Genomic DNA, 19,880 nt, shown 5'->3' on the forward strand with positions numbered 1-19,880 from the left:
TCCAGGCATGGATGGGCCAGGAAAAAAAAAATCCAAGCTCAAAGATGAAAGGTCAGGATACTAGTGTCACTGACTCATTTCAATGCATCTGGTCTCTGCTTTTGTCCTGTTGATGGAATGGTGAATTTGGAGTCAGAAGAATCTGAGTTCAAATTCTGTTTCAGACACTAACTACTTTTGTGATGCTGGGAAAGTAACTTAATTTCTCTGAACCTTAGTTTCTCCATCTGTAAAATGGTCATTATTAAAGCACCTACCTTCCAGGGTTATTATATGGCTCAAATGAAATAACACATCTAAAGTGCTTTATAAATCTTAAAGTACTATCTAGATGCTAATTATTGTTATTGCTAGCTATTATTTTTTTCTGAGACCTCTTCAGGAGTTAGGTTTCAATTTGGACTTATAACAGGCCCCCAACTGTCTGAAAAGTTAGGCATAGAACTAGAAAGAACTCTGATCAGTGTCAAGAGATTAGATCTATGGAAGCTGAAATATATAGTGCAAAAAAATCTGGGTCAATTCCTTCATTTTATACATTAGAAAATAGACTGAAAGTGATTAAATGACTTGCATAAAGGCACTTAGGGAGCAAGCCACAGGACTGAGATCTGAGTGACAGATGAGAAATATTATAGCATGATTTCTGAAGGAGCCCTGGAAAAAGCCCTGATATGTATGTGGCATTCAGGTCTTTAATTCCCTCTGTCAGATTGTGTTCTCCTATAGTCAGTGCCCCCACCCAATGTTGCTGCATGCTACATATAGTGCATGCATCAACAAGACTTGGGAGAAAGGCTCTTCCAGCATCAGGCAACTTAAAGGTCTCTTCCAACTTTCTCATTTTATCTTTGAGATATTGAGACCAAAAAGCATTAAGTGCTCAAGACCAACAAGGCAGTTGTTGGCACAGATGAAATTTGAATCTCTCCTTCTGATACAAAGTGCAATGTTTCTTCCCTTCTGCCATTTCAAAAAGGTTGTGACTAGAGAAAAAAGGAATTGACATTGGGACATTTTTGAGTTGTTTCAGTCCTGTGTGACTTTCCATGCCTCCATTTGAGGTTTTCTTGGAAGAGATACTAGAGAAGTTTTCCATTTCCTTTTTCAGCTCATTTTACAGATAAAAGAAACTGAGGCAAACAGGATTAAATGACAACTAGGAAGAATCTGGGTGCAGATTTGAACTTACAAAGATGAATCTTCCTAACTCCAGGCCTGGCACTCTGCCTACTGTGCTACTTAGCTGCACCAAAATGATCAAATGTGTTCCTAAATATTGATGGCAGGTTTAATCACAAAGTCGCCTCATCAAGCTCTGATACTATAATTAGGAAAGCTGCCACTCTCATGAGAAAGGACTTCCCCTAATTTCATCACTAAGAAAATAAACATGGTCTCTCTCTCTCTTGTCTCTATCTCTCTAACTCTGTCTATTTCTCTGTCCCCAGTTTCTCAGAAATAACATGTTATACTGAAGTCCTAAAGCTTATTCTCATCTCTTCTCAAAATATAATGAGGCTGCTATGATTTTCCAAATTCCCTATAATAAGGGCTCAGGTCCTTGTCCTGAGGGAGGCAAAGCACAGTTGACAATAGGTGGGGGAGAAGGGGCAGTTCAGACTCAAACAATAGAAATACTCTTAAACCTAAAGGCTTAGTGTTGGAAAAGGGAAAGATAAAGACCCATTATTGGCAAAGCCCAGATTTATCTAAAGGAGAAAGAACCCCTCGAAGACTTAATGAGGCCTTTTAAATAACTTTTTATTTTTAAGATTTCATTTTTTGTCTTATTAAATATTTTATATTTTCCAACTTCATGTAAAAACAATTTTAACATTCTTTTTCTTTCAAGTTTTAAGTTCCAAATTCTCTTCTTTCCCTATCCCCACGCTGAGAAGGCAAGCAAATTGACATAGGTTATAAATGTATAGTTACACAAAACACATTTCCATGCAAGTCATTCTATGAAAGAAAACACAAACAAAAATAAAGAAAAAGTGTCTTTGTTCTGCATTTAGGCTCTACCTATTCTGTCTCTGGAGATGGATAGCACTTTTCATCATAAATCTTACAGAATAGCTTTGATCATTGCATTGCTGAGAATAGCTAAGTTATTTATGATAGACTATTATACAATATTGCTTTTGTTGTGCGCAGTATTCTTCTGGTTCTACTCATTTCAGTTTGCACAGTTCCTATAAGCCTTTCCATGTTTTGTTTTGTTTTCTGAGAGCATAATGCTCATCATTTCTTAAAGCACAATAGTATTCCAACATAAGCACATACAACAACTTATTCAGCACTCACCCACTGATGGGCACCCCTCAATTTCTAATTCTTTGCTACCACTAAAAGAGCTGCTATAAATATTTATGTACAGATACATCATTTTCGTTTTTTTGTTGTTTTATGTTTTTGATCTCTTTGGGATACAGACATAGTAGTGCTTTTGCTTGCTCAAAGTTTTACCGTCCTTTTGACCATATCAACAACTATTTTGAGGAAAGAAATTCTGATCAGAATCAGATAGTCAGATTATCCCAAGCAGAAGTCTGGAAAACCTGACCTTCCTTTAAAACCCAAGATGTGGTTTAACCCTCTTTAGGAGAATGCAAGCCTGGGCCGACTGGGGCAGTGGTTTTGCACAGTTGAGTGACTATGAATCATACCAGAGATTTCTGCCTGCAACACAATCTCACTGTTCATTTCCTATAAACCAAATTACTGAAGATATATTTAGAAACTATTTCATTACACTTGGCATTTCCATTGTATTAAAGGGTAACTAAGCATAAAACACAGTTATGAAAATATTGAGTTGAAAGCTGTGCCCCCTGAGAGTCAGTCCAAAGTCCAAGGAGTCCCCAAATGGCAGGCTGTCAACGATTGCCGGGAAGGAAATCAAAAGAACACAAACCAGCCCATAAAGCAGCAATCTAATCTGAGGATTTATTGGTGGAAGTCCTGGTGACCTCATGCCGAGGGAAGCTGACCAATAAAAGAGAACACAGATTGTTCTGATATAAAAATAGGTATTTTATGGCAAAGGAGAGAAATGTGGAGTTTGCTTCCAGAAGAGAGTCTAGACTCTTTGATGTAGACGTCGGAGTGACATTTGTTTGTTTGACAGAACACAGGAGCTTTTTTTTAATAATTATTTTTCATGGAGTTCTAAGGGAAAAGCATTTTATAAAAATGAATTAATAATGTTGTAACATGATGGAATGGTTGAACATTGTATAAATAAAAATCATAAATAAAGCATAATAAAGGACTAGACTGAAAGTCAGGGATTCTATTCCATTCAATATCCAAGTGCTTCTCAATATTTTTTACTGTGTTAAGCAATGGTGATGCAAATCCAAGAAGAAACCAGTCCCTGCACTCTAGAAGCTCACACTCTATAGGGGGAAGCTATAGTACACATGGCCAAGTAAAATTTAAGAGGTAAAGAGTTTGTGTACCTGGAGAGACATCAGAAGAGGTCTCGCATAAGATGTAGCATCTGAAATGAGCTTTCCTAGAAAGCAGGTATTCCACTGGGCAGAAGAGGAAAGAGGAGAAAACATTGACATAGCACCTACTATGTGCCAGGCTAAGCATTTTCCAGACATGCTGGCATTTATTTATAGCACATAAATCTAGACTGTGATGAGGAAGAGAGGGAAAATAAAACAGCCCCATACAGGGGGCAGAAAGACCCAGCTTCCTGCTGTTGATAAAGAAGGTTTAATGTCTGAAGAATTCATACTGAGTTAAGGGGAGAAAATGGGGTATTGAAGCATTCAGTTTTGCCACTTCAGCATTTGATGATTTCAGGTTTAAAATCAATCAAGTGAACAATAGTTAACATTCATATAACTCTTCCTATATGCTAGGCACTGTGCTAAATATTTGAGCATATGATTCCATTTGATCCTAACAACATCCCTGGGAGTTAGATGCTATTATCCTTCTCATTGTACAAATGGGGAAACTGAGGTAATCAGAAGCTCAGGAATTGCCCAGGGTCTCACAACTGGTGTGTAAGGTTGGACTTGAACTCAAGCCTTCCGATTCCAGGGCTGACATTCTATCTACTGAGTTTTCACCATCTTCTCCTCATCTTTCCTTCTCCTCCTTCTTCCCCTTCTCTTCTTCCTCCTCCTCCCCTTCCTTATGTCTCCTTAGATTGGAGAAGACTTTTGGAAAGGGGTGGGGCTGCATTTCCAATCTTTGTGAGAGTGTCATGTGCAAGAGGGATTCCATTTATTCCATTTATCTCTAAAGGGCTGAACTTGTCAGTGACTAGAAGCTTCAAAGAGTGCCATTGAAACTAGAAATAAGGAACAGACTTTCTCTAAGTCCAAGCAGGGTGGGAGTTGAAGGTTCTGTGTTAGGGGACTCTGGGACCCCCTCCCTTGAGGTTTTCAAGATAAGGATGACAACTACTTTCTGGGGATGTTGGAGAAAGCATTCTTCTTTGGGAATGGCTAACATTAGAGAGCCGCTGAGGTTGTAACCTTCTGTGATTGTGGGCTTCTGAAAGTGAGGGGCACCCAAAGGTTTGGGGGCCAGGGAATGCTATAAGTAAGGTGGGTCTGGCTGCCGTGGGCAAGTGCCAGATTCAGGACCCTCCTTTGTAAATGCTTGCTGAGTAGCTTACCTTTTGGGAGTCTCTGCAGACACTGGGACAAGAAACCACTTTGTTCTAAAGGAAGTTGTTTGAATTCTGAGTGCAGCTGATTATAACACACACATGTTTTAGGTTTTCTAAATGGCATCATGTTTTCTCATTATACTTTTAGAATGTGAGAGACTTTGTTCACTTCCCATTCTTCTCCTGTTTGATGGCGATGTAGTTTAGGCTTGTGTGGATTTGGCAGTGGCCCGACAGAGATCTTGGAGCAGAGGGAGACTGAAAGGTTAGGGGGCTATGCTACCATTCCTGGCACATGGGCATGGGGACGTGGTAGAGCTAGTACCACAGATGGAGTGAGAGGGAGAGAATGAGACTGACAGAAAGAGGCAGAGAGACTGAGAGACACAAGTACAAAGACATAGAAACACAGAGATATAGAAAAACACACAGAAAGATGGAGACATATACAAAGACACACAGAGACAGAGATAAGAGAGAGGAAAAGGGAAGGAGGAAGGAAAGGAGGGAGATGGAAGGGAGGGGAAGGCAGAGAAGAGCAGGGAAGAATACTTTTACAAGACTTGGTCACTGATTGGATATGTCTGTAAATGTAGTGATGCTACAGGAAAAAAAAAAGAGTGGAGTCTGAGGGAAGGAGTTTGAAAGGAAGAAAAGAAAAGCACCTTCATCCATGATGACTTTGAGTTGCCAATGGGAGCTTCTAAAGCAGATGCCCTGTAGGAGTTGGAAGTGTGAGTACAAATCTTAGGAGAAAGGCCAGGATGGAGGATAAAGACTTTGGAATCAGCTGTGTTGAGTTAAGACACGGAAACCTTCAATATTGTGCTATTTCTTTTTTTTTTTTTTTATTTGTATTTAATAGCCTTTTATTTACAGGATATAAACATGGGTAACTTTACAACATTAACAATTGCCAAACCTCTTGTTCCAATTAATATTGTGCTATTTCAAACCCATCAAATCGAATTCTTCTGCCTGCCTTTTAAGGATCTCCATAATCTGTTCAGCTCCCATCATCCTTTCTGCTAATAAGTACTGGATCACTGGGGGCACTACAATGTATATATGAACTTTCCCTAACCCTAACCCTAACCCTCCCCACTGACATCAGGAAGATCTGAGTGCAAATACTGTCTCAGACCTTACTGAGTGAACTTCAGCTTTTGATTGCCTCAGTTTTCTCATGCGTTATAAATGGGGATACTGCTAGCACCCACCTTCCAGGGGCTATTGAGAAACCTTAAGGAGATAATATAGTGGAAGTGCTTGACAAATCTTAACTTGTTCCTGAAATGGTAGGAAGGGTGATAACCAATAATGATGTTGGTGGTTTTCTCTGCCTTCTTTGCCCCATCCTGGTCAGCCTTCTTACTCTGTTCCCTCATCTGACAACAGTTTACATGGAGGCAATTAGAAGTGAACAGAGCCTTTAGTAGGGTCCAATCAGTCAGAGACCAGTAGAGTTGTTGTCATCTTGGACCTGGCTATGATACCTCTCAATCAAACCCATGGTTACATGAGCTTTTCTGGACATTATGTGAAGATACTGACCAATTTGGACATTCTGAAGAATCAGTTAACATTTAAGCATCCTTGCCAAAGAGTAATGTGATGAAAGGATGGAAGCCATGAACCCTGCCAACCAAAACCTCCTCTAATTTGGAGCACAAAATAAGAATGAAAAACAGCTGTTGATACCAGAACAGAAATGACTGAGAATCAATTCTGGGACAAGAATATGATGCCCTTTTGTTCAAACATTTGGTTTCATAATAAAATTTAGATTAAAAATCAGAGACAATAGGCAAATATTAATATGTATGATTTATTGATTAAATTATAAGTGAAGTTCTATTTCAAATTAAATCACTCTGATTTTCTTCTTGATGGCTCAGTAGAATTGATTTAAACTATTATATGATTTTTAAAAAATGACTGATAATGTATGAGCCATCTCTGAAATGAAACTTTAACCTCCCCTTCAGATGGAGGCAACTTGGGACAGATATGCCCCCCCATCAAATAAGACATTGAGAGACTGGAGTAAATTGAGAAGAAAGTGACCAAGAGATGACGTGAAGACCGAGTCTTGTGAGGATCCCCTGATGTCATTTGCTTATTTGAAATGGAGGGAAAAGACTGAAGGGGATTTTGAAACACACACATACGATATCTGAGGGCCCAAATATCACTCAGAACATTTGTTTGCCAGATTAAATATCCTATCCTACTTTTCCTTCACAGAGTGAGGAAAGAAAGACAAACAGAGGTGAAAGGGGAAAAGTAAGAGAGAGGGGGAGATGGAAAGGGAGAGACAGAGAGAGGGAGGGAGACAGACAGAGAGAAGAGGGACAGATAGAGAGAGACAGACATTCACACAGACACAAGCACAGCAATAACAGTCATCAGAAAGAAGTGTCAGACTCAACTTCCTTGGCCCAAGAAGGCAGAACCTGGAACAATGGGCAGAAGATATAAAAATGCAGATTTTCTTCCTCTCCATGTAAGTGAAGATTTCCTAGCTGAGCTGCCACAATATTGGAGACCTGGAGGGAAGGGAACTTTCTTTGGTCCCAAGTCCCTGAGTCCCAGCTTGGTAATCCCAAGGGTAGCAGCATTTACAAAATGATTAAAAGAAAGGCAGTTCTGATTGCATAACTGCTCAGACAAAAATACATATTGCAGAATGATCACTTCCAGTCCTTCAGTCCTTCAAGACAACTGCTGCTCTATTTAATGCATTAATTTGTATCCTGTTTACCTGCTGTGTTGTCATGAAGCTTATGAAAAATTGTAGTGGAGTGAAAATGAATGGATTCAGGACTGGGGAATCTCAGCTGGCTCCCATGGCTGGGCCATCTCTACACACTTGAGATCCTGCCTGCCAGCCGGCTTCCTTCTGGCCATCATTTTACAAAAAGCTCCATTTGATGAGGAGTATTCCTGGGTCTCCAGGAAAACGGTGGAAATTAATGAAATCAGTCATTCATGATTAGACCATTGCCAAGACCATGGTCTTTAGCCAACAGAGGGGGGAAGGAGAGAACAAGCTTTTATTAAGCATTTAAAGGTAACCAGCTTTGATCTGGAGTCAGGAAGATCTGAGTTCAAATTTGCCCTCAAATACTTACTAGGTGTGTGACCATGGGTAATCCAATTAATCTCTGCCTCAGTCCAGTTATAAAATGAGTTTGCTCTATTTCCCAGTATTGTTGTGAAGTTCAAATGAGATGTTTACAATGATCTTAGGGTAGTGTCTGACATATAATAGGGCTTGAGAAATGGTAAAAATCAGAGAGAACTGAATTAGAGAAAACAATAAAGCAGGTGGCTCAGTGGATAGTGTTGGAAGGCAGGAAGGCTCACTTATTTCAACTCTGACCTTGGACTTTTCTTATCTATATTTTCCTGGGTATATCTTTTAGCTCTGTTTGCCTCAGTTTCCTATTTTATAAAATGAACTGGAGAATAAAGTGGCAAACCATGCCAGTATCGTTTCCAGGGAAACCCTGAATGGGGTCACAAAGAGTTGTATGCATCGAAAGCAAGAAAACAACAACACTTCAATATTTAAGTACATTGAGAATGAATTGGTTTTGTGCCAGATCGGGGGATACAAAGCTCAGAATTCAGATCCAAATGAAGTATGTGAGAATTATGGATCGTAGTTTGAAAGAATTTAAAGAAAATCTCTAAAAGTCACAAAAAAACTTTATTTTTAGTCCATAGCTGAAGGGCTAGTCCCTAAAGGAAGTCTACAAAATTAGAAAGAGTTTGGGGAGAGCTTTATACTGAAAGTTTGGGACTTAGCAGGCTAACAGTCTACAAGGTTGTAAATTGCAAAAGAGAGATAAGAAGGAGCCAGGATGTCTTTTCAACTAGGTAAAGAGACAGGATTTTTTTAGGAAGGTCAGTCAGGATGGAATTTTTGCAGAGGACATATAAGAAACAATAGATAAGAGCTTTTATTGCTCCATATTCCTTAGCTATATATGCAGTTTTAAGTAGACCTTTGGCTCTGACCTATCATCTTCCCACTTCTGTCTTTTGGGGACACTAACATAGCACTTATTAATCATATGGATTGAGCACCTATAGACTTTAAGCCTAGTTTCTTTCTTTATTGTTAGAGGCTAAAAGGAGATACTGTTTGTAAACCTTACAGAGATTTGCTGCCTGGGGAGACCACCTCCACAAGTGCTTTTTATAGCTTTTTGTTAACTGAGCAGTTTGTTTTCAAGAGTTATTGTGGCTCAAACAAACTTCATCCATGGCCAGACTCTTGACAAGTCTCAGCATTTAGCTGGGCAGGTGGTCAGACAGCAGGTCAGTCCATCATTGCGGCTGCAACACAAAACCTTCCCAGATTCTTTATCCTCTCATTTTGCTGTCATAGCAATCATTCCTATGACTTTCTGGATTAAAATCCTCCTGTCTGGATGCTTTCCCCCGTGACACATGGTCTTTGGCCCATGGGATCTAAATTACTCATCAGGAATCTTTAAATTTCTATCCTTTAGCATGATGTTTACCACAGAAGAAGTGCTCCTTTTTTTTTTCCTTTTTCTCCATTCATTCATTTAAGATCTTATCACCTCTAAGCCATAATGATGCAGAAAAGGAAAGCTTGGATGCTGGTCCTTTCTCGGCAACAGGCATTGTCAAAATCACTTTGAAGTCTTGGCTTCTACTCTCAAGACAAGACATGATGAATCCCTATGAGATTTATACAAACTGTAATTGTTCTAGGAACTCCATGATGGGAGACAGGAGACAAGGTCATTTCAGGTTGTGTGACTAAGGAAGGTTTTATACACAGTGAGAAATAAGCCTTAACTAGTGGGGTTCAGGATGATGCACATAGCAAAAAGAACAGAATGTGTCAAAGTGAGTGAGCCTTGTTGTATGGCCAGATGCTTAACGGATAAACAAGGTTGATTAAAGAGTCCACCTGGGATGCACGTTCTACTAGTTCATCAGTCCAGATCTTGAGTCTGAATCCATTCTTTACCATTCTCTTGGGGCAAAGAGGAAGTTCATTTCAGATGCTGAATCTAGAGAAAGAGTAGGATGTGGCAGTGGAAATGTTAACTGGGAAATAGAAGACTTGGGGTGATATAAATTACAAGTGGCTAGACATAGAAATTGGAAATTAGCTGAAGACAGCTAAGAGCTAAGGCAAAGAGAAAATGGGAGATTTCCAAGTCAGAGATCCTAAATGATACAAGAGAGGCTAAGAGACACCCACATTTAAAAGACTAGTGGTCCCAGAAAGACTAGCAGGTAGGAGGAAAACCAGGTTATCCATAGCATTATGGAAATGAAGATCAGCAGTTTCAAAAGGAATCTTATAAAATAGATTAAAATGCTATAGAAAGTAGAGGAAGCTGAAAGACTACAGTCAGGAATAGACATTTCCACAGGATATATCCTTTTCATCTAAAGAAATGATTTTCACTTTCTTAAAAAAGATAGTTATTCAGTTAATCAACCTGGAGTTTTTTAAGAAGGGAAAGGCAATCGAGAGATATTTGTATTGTCATTGTGATACATAGAGGGATTTTCTTTGCATTATTTTCAAAATCCAGGTGTGCACATTTCCATAAGCATAGAAATTGTCCTAAAGTGGCTTTTCTTCTTGAACAATAAATCTGCATTTTTATTCTAATCTCTTCAAGACTTTACTAACAATATCACATGGGCAGACCTAGACTCTGATTCATTAAAGCTCAGCCTGGGATTCTGGAGCTGGAGCTTTCTCATTTGCAGCTGGCTATAATTTTCCTAAACCCTCTTGCTCACCTGATGTTTAATCAAAGTTGTTTCCTGTTTGGTAAGCCCCAATTAATTTGTGCTGGGCATAGGTATTAGTGTGGAGTAAATACAAAAGATAAGGTTAACTAATGAGATTTGACCCCAAAGAAGACTTTGGGTTGAAACCCAAATAAGTAAATGATGGTAGTTCAGAAGAGAACCTAAAAGGCTTTTGGTGCATTCAATCCGACTGTAGACAGTACTGACTTCTGAGATTTAACAGTGGAATTTAACTGTGTGGTGTTCCTTCCTGACCTCATTTCAAAATGAAAAAGTCCAGATACAGAGAAAGGGAGTTATGTGGCCAAGGTCACCTTGTTCTTAAACAGCAGAGGTCAGGTTCTTGATCTTTCACCCAGTACTCTTTTTTCAACTTCCTTCCAGTTTTTAATACAATTTTGAATCAGAGAATATATTACTATATTGTGAAGTTTAAAAAAAAAGTCCCCAATTGATAATTGATCAAATAATATGAACAATTTTCAGATGAATTAAGGCCATCTATAGTTATATGGGAAACATACTCTAAATCACAAATGAAGATTAAACCAACTCTGGGTTACCATCTCACACCTATTAGATTGGCTAAGATAACAGGAAAAGATAATGATAAATGTTGAAGGGAATATGGGAAAACTGGGACCCTCATTCATTGTTGGTGGAGTTGTGAATCATCCAATCATTCTGGAGAGCATTTTGGAACTATGCATAGAGTTATAAAAGTACATACCCTTTGATCCAATAGTGCGATTACTGGGTCTGTATCCCAAAAAAAAAAGATTATAAAAGAGGGGAAAGGATTCACAAGTGCAAAAATGTTTGTAGTAGTTCTTTTGGTAGTGGCAAGGAACTGGAAAAAAAAACTGATGGCTGCCCATCAATTGGGGAATGACTGATTAAGTTATGGTATATGAAAGTTATGGAATATTATTGTTCTATAAAAATGATGAACAGTCTGATTTCATAAAGCCCTGGAAAAATTGACATGAACTAATACTGAGCAAAACAATCACAATTCGGAAAACATTGTACATAGCAACAGCAAGATTGTATAATGATCAACTATGACAAACTTGCTTCTCCTCAGCAGTTCAGTGATCCAAAGCAATCCCAATAAACCTTGGGTGGAAAATGTCATCCAAATACAGAGAGAGAACTATGGAGACTGAATGCAAATCAATACATCCTGTGTTCACTTTTTTTTTCTTATTCTTATTTCTTTTATTCTCTCATGATTTTCCCCTTTTGTACTGATTTTTCTCTCCCAACATTATTTACAAAGAAATGTTTTTAAAAATTAATGTGCATATATAACAACAAAAAAATATGTTCTACATGTAACTGGGGAGAACAAATTTCTTAATTAAAAAATAAAATTTTAAAAAGTCAGAAAAATTGTGAGGTATACAAAGTTGAAAAGACAATTTTAATAATTTACTTTTTAAGCTCTTGCCTGCTTGTTCTTGAATGGCTTGTTTGGTTTTGACAAGGAACATAAATCATTTTGATACACAAGAACTTTATGTGGAAGAAAAGGTGGCTTCAGGCTTCTTCTTTTAAGGGAAGGGGGTTCACTGTCTCCACTCTTGGTAGAAAGTTGATCCGTAGCACTTCACAGCACACCTGAAAGGACAAATGGGGATGGTCTGATATCTTCAGGATAATAAAATGATAAGATGAAGGGCACAAAGGAGCCATTCCTTATTATTAGCATAGACCAGAAAAATCACCTCTCAAACATCACCAGGACACCCCAATACAAACATGGTTTAGTTTCAACAATTTTCCAAATAAACTTATTCAGTGATTCTCAGAATTATATGTCTTGTGATAGATGGAAAATGAGACCCCACCTAGTCTAATATTCATTCTATAGATGAGGAAATTGAGACCCAGAGAAATTGTCCCTTGCCGCAGGGTCACTCATGGCAAATTTGGGAGCTAAACTTTGGTCTTCTAGTTTCAAATTCAGTGTTCTCTTCTCTAGAAACCCTCTCCTCCTCCTCCTCTTCCTCCTATTTCCTCCCCAATAGTATTTTATTTTTCCAAAAATATTTAAAGATGGGTTTCAGCATTCTTTTTTGTAAGATTGTATGCTTCATTTTTTCTCCCATCCTTCCTTACCTCTCCTCTCCCCAAGATAGCAAGAAATATGATATAGATTAAATATGTACAATCTTTTCAAACATATTTCCATATTTGTCCTGTTGAACAAGATAAATCAGACCAAAAGGAAAAACAAAACAAAAGAAAAAAAAGTGAAAATAATATGCTTCAATCCAAATTCAGACTCTATAGATCTCTCTCTCTCTGGATGTGGATGGCATTTTCCATCACAAGTTTATTGGAAGTGTTTTGGATCACTGCATTGTTGAGAAGAGCCAAGTCCATCACAGTTGAACATCACATAATATTGTTATTGTGTACAGTGTCCTGCTGGTAGAACCCAGTCTCATAAAGTGTTATTTACAACTTCAAATGGCATCTTGTAACTGAATATGGGAACTCTGATATTATGATTTATCAGTAAATATTTGGTTTATATAGTTTTTTAATTATTTATATACTTATATACATGGGCTCACATACAAATTTCTCAGGTGAAAAGGAATTATGAGTGGGGAAAAAAAATAAACTCTGCTCTAGAAGACTTACTGTCTCAATTTAATTTGATTGAAGTGTTTGAGTGAGTGAGAGGCACTGGTCTAGGAGAGGGGCATACCAAAAAATATGAGGAAAATGATCCCCTATTCCTCCAGAAGATTTTCTCTTAAGGAAATTAGGAAACCAAGAAGTGGGGAGAGAATTGCAGGAAAGAAAAGCTGAGATGATGGAACTAGTTCCTGAAGAAAGCTCCACTAGATTGGCTCAAGGGCATCAATGGAGAGAAAATCTTTGGTCAAAAAGAGGGCCATCTCTTTCTTTGTGACCTGAGCTAAAAAAAAAAAAAAATATCTAGGGAAGACACAGTTATTGAGATTTGGATTGGGGCCAATTAGGATGTTCATGATGAAGGATCTGCTTCTTGATTAATGACCTTTTGGGGCTATTGCATTCTGGGGGACCAGTTACACTAGGGGGGAAAAAGTGGCATTCTATAATTATAGAAACCATTCTTCTGTTGTTGAATCTCCTGATTGGGGAGAGTACTTTGAATCTGAGGTACTATAAGAGTGCTGGGCCAGGAAGTATTCCCAGAGCTTATGGAGAAAAGAATAGGTCATCTCTTCTGTCAATCTCTGATTCCTTTCATTTGTACAGGTATGTTCTACTTTTCATTTCTTTCCAGAATATTAGAACCCTATTTATAAATTCTCCTTAAAAAGGCATATTCTTTGGATAACTCTGCAATGTACTGCCTTTCTGTATATGTCATTCCAATCCATTAGCATGCCTTCTTGAGGAAGATCAAATATTGCATTATTCTAAAAATCTATTTCTTCTTCACCAAGAAACACTAAAGCCCTCCACAGATGCACACTGAAATAAGTGAGTCAGCCCTTTTAGATTATTTGGAAAAGCACAAATGAGAGTTTAAATGCTTCACAGACAAAGAGACTTTAGATTTATCAAGTGTTATATATTTCTGTTCTCTTTTCTCATACTATCCTGCTTCTAATAAGAGAGAGAATAAATCATAAGAGTCAACAGTTATGTAGCAGTGCATAACTCAGCAGCTCCATGAGGGAAATATATATTCTATATCCTCAATGTGTGTTCCTATTTATTTGATAAATGAATAAATTGTACTTTAAAGGGGTGAGGTGACTTGCTCTGTTCGCTGATGGCTGGCCAATGATCAAAGCATGATCTGATCATTGTAGTTTCCCTGACTCCAAGACCATTATGGCCTTCACCATGTTATATTTCTTATCCTAGAACCATATATTTTGTCCATGTGGGTCCTTGCCTCTGTTTCTCATTCTGAAGAGGCCTTACACACAGTTTCATGCTTGGTAGCAAAAAAGGATCGGGAATGATACATCAAAATATTAGAAATGATACAAAGTAGAAAAAAAAAATGGCAAAACAATTATTTAGTTTTTTTTTTTTTTATTACCAATGTTTATACTGGAAAAAAAGTAGGAGGCTAAAGTTAAGAGATTCAGACTTTAGGCGAGGTAGTCGGAAAGATATTTGAGGAAGCTTCTAAGAGTTTTAGGGTTTATGACATTGAATGAAGGAATTAAAATGTATTAATCATTGCTATGTGCATAGCCCTATGCTGATTAATGGGAAGATAGATAACGGGAAGAGGGAGAGACAGTGTTTTCCTTCAAGTATTTCAGATTATAATTGGAAAGACTATGTATATATATATATATATATATATATATATATCACTTTCCTTCAAATAATTTATGTTATAATTGAAGAGACTATACAAATACAAAGACTGGGATAACTGATGAACATGGTTTAAATATGGCAGCATTTCAATGGACAAGAATAACATAATCAATAATGAGTTTCTTTTTTGTGCCCCAAAGGATTTTTTAAATGCACCTTCCTGTTCCCAGCCAATTGTGCTGTTTCTTGCAAATATTCTTAGCTTTTAAATAAAGTAGCATCTTCAAGGTAAACCTTATGCCTGCTAAAATTCTGCCTTGTCTTAAATACATTATCATAAGTTCCCATAGAACTGAATATGACTTTCAAGTCCTATAGAAAAATGTAGCAAGAGATGGCAAGGATCACTAAATTTATGTGGAGGACAAAGATAATATGATTCCAATACTTTTATATTGAGTTTTTTTTTTAAGTCATCTTTCTCTCCTCTCTCCGTTCCTCCTCAGTGGAAACATTATTAAATGTCTTGCCCTAACTGAATCACATAAAGTGATGAGAATAAGAAACTAGTATGTGATAATAAAATGCCACCATGACTTTAGGGACATCCAGTGTATCTATCTATGCACACAGATATGCATGCACTTACTTAAATTTGCTTATACCTCCATACTTTGGTCCATGTATCTATTTGTTCATCCATGCATTTATGCATGGATAAAAATGTTTGCATGCATTCTATTCATGCATTGCAAGCACTGGGCAGGGACTAAACCTCCTCTGCTGACTCCTGCACCTTCAGTCTGGACTCTCCTCCACAGGCAGGGGCTGGTAGTAAGCTATACCAGTTGTTGGTTGGTGATGATCACTGCAATGGGGCTGGGGCTGTAAATCTTGGGATGCAGAACCCCTGTACTGGCCTCCACTCTGTGGTGGAGGGTCTCTCCTCCCAATCTCACCTACTGGGCTTCCTGGCTTTCAGACTCTGGCCATGGAGCCACAGAATGGGGTATTCGAGGTAAAGATCAAGGCTGCCTCTTCCTCTCCACCCCACATGTGACAGGCCATCCATCTAGAGCTTCTTTTGGACCCTGCTGGGCTAACAGACCATTCTAAGCTGAATTGAAGGCAGGGACCTTCTGTAAGAGAAAGTGAGGAAAGACCATACTTCCAGTGCTTTGGGATATCCTAAAGTCCCATTTATGAGAAGAAGCCAGATGCAATTTTAGACAAACTAGAAGCACATTTCTGTAGAGAACTGGCACTCTGAAAAGGTGTACTTAAATTTAGGTCATTAAGTACCTTATAGGTCATTAAGGTACTTATAGTTAAGCATATACTTAGTACTTAGCATGGTGATGTAATGGTTGCCCATGCTCAGTGTGGTATAATGATATAATCATACTGAAGTACTTAAGGGCTGGGGCAACTGAGAACTCTCTCTCAGCCACACCTCTCAGCCACAGACACAAGAGAAGAAGCCAGATCCAGACTCAATCTTTGACCAGCCACGTGGTAGCTCTCCTGCTCCTTCACTCCTCCACTAAGACCAAGGACTCAGGCTGATCCTTAGGTCCTCCAGAGCGCTAGCCTGGACATTACACATTTCAACCAGAAGCTGAAATTTGCATCAAAGAAGGGAATGAATGAGAGCACTAACTCCTAAAAGTATCTGAGCTGGAGGACCAAAGGGACCACTTATCTAAAGGAATGATGGGCAGTAATTGAAATAACTGATCCCTGAGCAGAAAAAAAGAGAAGGAAAGTTGGGAAGGACTATTTTTGCATGAATCCTGCAAGAGATACCGAGTTTCCAGCCTCCCAATTCAATCAACAAATATTTAGTTTCTCTGTTTGGGGCTAATTGCTCAAATTCTTTCTTCATTCTGTTATTGAATTAAAATGTTTGTTTGATGGGCTTGAAACAATAACAACTAACATTTATAGGAACTACTACAATAATAACAATAGCTGATATTTATAGAAACTATTTGAATAATAATAACTAACTTTTATAAAATCTCCTAGAATAATATGAACAACTGATATTTATAGTTATTTTAATACAACTTATAAGTCCTACTAGAATAAGAACATCAATAATAACTGATATTATTTACAGTACCAGTTACAGTAATAACAAATATTTTTTATAGAACATACTAGAATAATATCAGCTACAACGAATATTTATAGTACCTACTGGGATAATAACTAGCTCCTGGAGTAATGAATGTCGCATCTACTAGAATAATATCAACAACAATATTTATAGTGCCTGCTAGAATATTAATATCAACAATAACTAAGATTTTAGAAGCTACTAAAACAATGTCAACAACTAATAATTAATAACTATATAATATATAATAGCTAGTACTATGGTACTTATTGGATAATAAAAATAGGAACTATGAGAATGATAACATCAACAACAACTAATATTTATAGTACCTAATAATAAAAACTAATACTATGATACCTATTGGAATAATAATAACTAATATAGCATCTACTAGAATAATAACAATAATACCAACACCAACTAAGTGCTGGAAGGCAAGTTTTCCCAGCTCTAATATTAACCACAGTACCATCCTGCTTCTCCTGAAGGCTATCATCCATGGAATAAGTGAAAGTAAAATAAAATCGACAACCTTTATTATATGAGTCTAAGAAATGATTTACAAACAGTGTAAGTAAGTCTGTTTAGGTTTCTAGAGAGTTTTGTAGAACAGAGAATCTTAACCTCTCATTTATCCTGGAATTCTTGACATATCTGGTGAAGCTTGTGAACTCTTTAGAATCATATTTTTTAATGAATTCATTAAAATACATAGGGTTATAAAGAAACCAATTCTATATTTTCAAAGAAAGATACATTTTTTTTTCACTGATGTTCATGAACACCCAGAAATTCATCCATGCACTTTGGGTTAAAAACCCTGACCTCAAGAAATCCACTCATTGTTCCATGAAACTTTCTTGAGGTCACTGTTTTTAACCCAGGTATAATCCTACAGGATCTCCCATCTGCCTCTCCCATCCTAGGAAACTGGAAAGACCATTAGTCCTTTCCTTGCTGGAGATCTTGACTTCCCTTCGGGCTGATGCTATTTGTCAGCTGAAATAAATCATCACATACTTCTGATGATGCTTGGGGGAAACATCCTTTCAGTGGGTTTCTGATTAAATGACTAAATTTTTGATGTGTAAGAAAGAGCAACATCCCAGAAACTGGATGTTTTATACTTCAGGAAATCCCTGATGACCCAGTTTCTAAGGGAAAAAGTTCTTACTTTACAGACATCCAGCAGGATTTCTCAATTTGAGTCAGGAGACTTTGGGGACTTGTGATAGACCTGGGAGAATTCCTGCTTTAGATTGCCTCTAGATAAGACTAATAATTCCTCTTCTGCCCTTCCACATCCAGAAGATTTGCTTTGGCAGGAGGGTAAGTGATCTGTCCAATGGTACACAGTCACACAGCTTTGTTGTTGCAATCCGTGACACATCTAGTGTGTAGCAAAGAAATGAGCCTTTATACATGCTTCCAAATCTATGTCGTTTACACTGTAAAATGTTTTAAAATTAATTTCATTGTATTTGAATCCTGTCAAGTGCAAATAGAGCAAAAGCAGAATTATTTTTCATATCCTGATAATTTCCAGTTAAAGGATAGAAATCTAGAAAATTGTCAGCACTAAAAAACATCCTGAAGCTGGGTTTACAATGAATGTATTTCTAACCATGTCAAAGCCATTTATTAAAAGCCTTCAGTGATTTCCTCTTTTCTTCAGGATAAAATGCAAACTTATTGGTGTGTCATTCAAGACCACCTACAAATCTGACTCATTTCTCTTTCTGGGTTTATTTTAAAATTAATCCCCAGCATAGACTTTATTTTCTATCCTAACTGGACTCTTCAGACTGGGTTTCATCTTCCATTGGGTGCATTTGATAAGCTCCTCCCCCAGGCTCGCCACATGTCAAGCTCAGACCAAAGGGAGCCACTTGATGAAAGTTCTCCTGATCTCCATGATTAACACTTTCTTTCCTTAAATTACTTTGCATTTATCTTTCTGCATCTGTGTTGTTCCTTTTGGTCTCCTGGTAAGCTGGAAGCTTTGGTTGTTCTTGTTCAGTCTTGTCCAGTTCTGTGGACCATAGTATTCCAGCACCGTCCATGAGCTTTGCTTAGCAAACACATGAAACTGGTTTGTGATTTCCTTTTCCATTGGCTTAAGTCAAACTTGAGTGACTTGGCCAGGAAATTACTTGGCCTATGACAGTAGCTTAAATGTAGCTCATTCAATTCTCCCAGTTATATCAGCATCCCAACACAGCACCAATACTTTTTGAAGAGTTGGGAAGCCCGTTCCCTACAAGGATTCCCTTTTAGTTTGGAATAGTTCCATTCATGAATATCAGTTCTTACAAAGTGGGTGCTTAAAAAAAATGTTTGCAGGGAACTCCAACAATGTAAAATTATCATTTGAAAACTAGAGGAGAACAGAAGGGTCCTGCAGTCCAGAGGTATCATGGTCCCCATTGTATGGCACTTAAAGCAAGTTAAAATGTAATTAAGAAATATATAACAAAATAAAAATACATGAAAAACCCAGGTCCTATCATATTTTTTAAAGAGTCAGTTTGGGAGTTCTGGAGTCCTTCTGCATGAACACTGACCTGGCTTCTGTTAGAGTTGGAGGCCAGTTGACTGAGTCCCACCCTCTTCTTTTTATTGATGTGGAAACTGAGGTCAGACATGTGGCATGGTGGATTGACCATAAGCTGATAACAGACAGAATTGGAATACTGCTCTTTCCATCCAAATCTCCATCTCTGCCCTTTATTGCTTGTTATCTGATTTATCTTATATGTTTTCTCTCCAGTGAATTGTGATTATTCTATCCTCTCATATTTATATCAGTTCTTGTTTTTAAAGCTGTGGGAATAAACTTTGCATGACTTCACATGGATAATTAATGTCGCAGGGCTTGCCTTCTCCACAAGTGGGGGAAGAGAGAAAAGTGGGGGAAAAAAAGAAAAGAAAGTTCAAAATAAACAAATTAAAATGGTAAAATAACAAAATTGAGAATACAATCCATAAGGCCTTTCATTTTCTCTC

The 19,880-nt window shown here is 37.7% G+C and overlaps 1 protein-coding gene across 3 annotated transcripts in view; it reads left to right on the top strand.

Annotated features, from left to right (window-relative positions):
- DGKB (diacylglycerol kinase beta) overlaps window positions 1-19,880 on the top strand; it is a 687,380-nt gene that overhangs the window by 158,867 nt on the left and 508,633 nt on the right. The window lies entirely within an intron of this gene.

The sequence above is a fragment of the Sarcophilus harrisii genome, chromosome 5 (assembly GCF_902635505.1).
Source record: "Sarcophilus harrisii chromosome 5, mSarHar1.11, whole genome shotgun sequence".
Classification (NCBI taxonomy): Eukaryota; Metazoa; Chordata; class Mammalia; order Dasyuromorphia; family Dasyuridae; genus Sarcophilus; species Sarcophilus harrisii.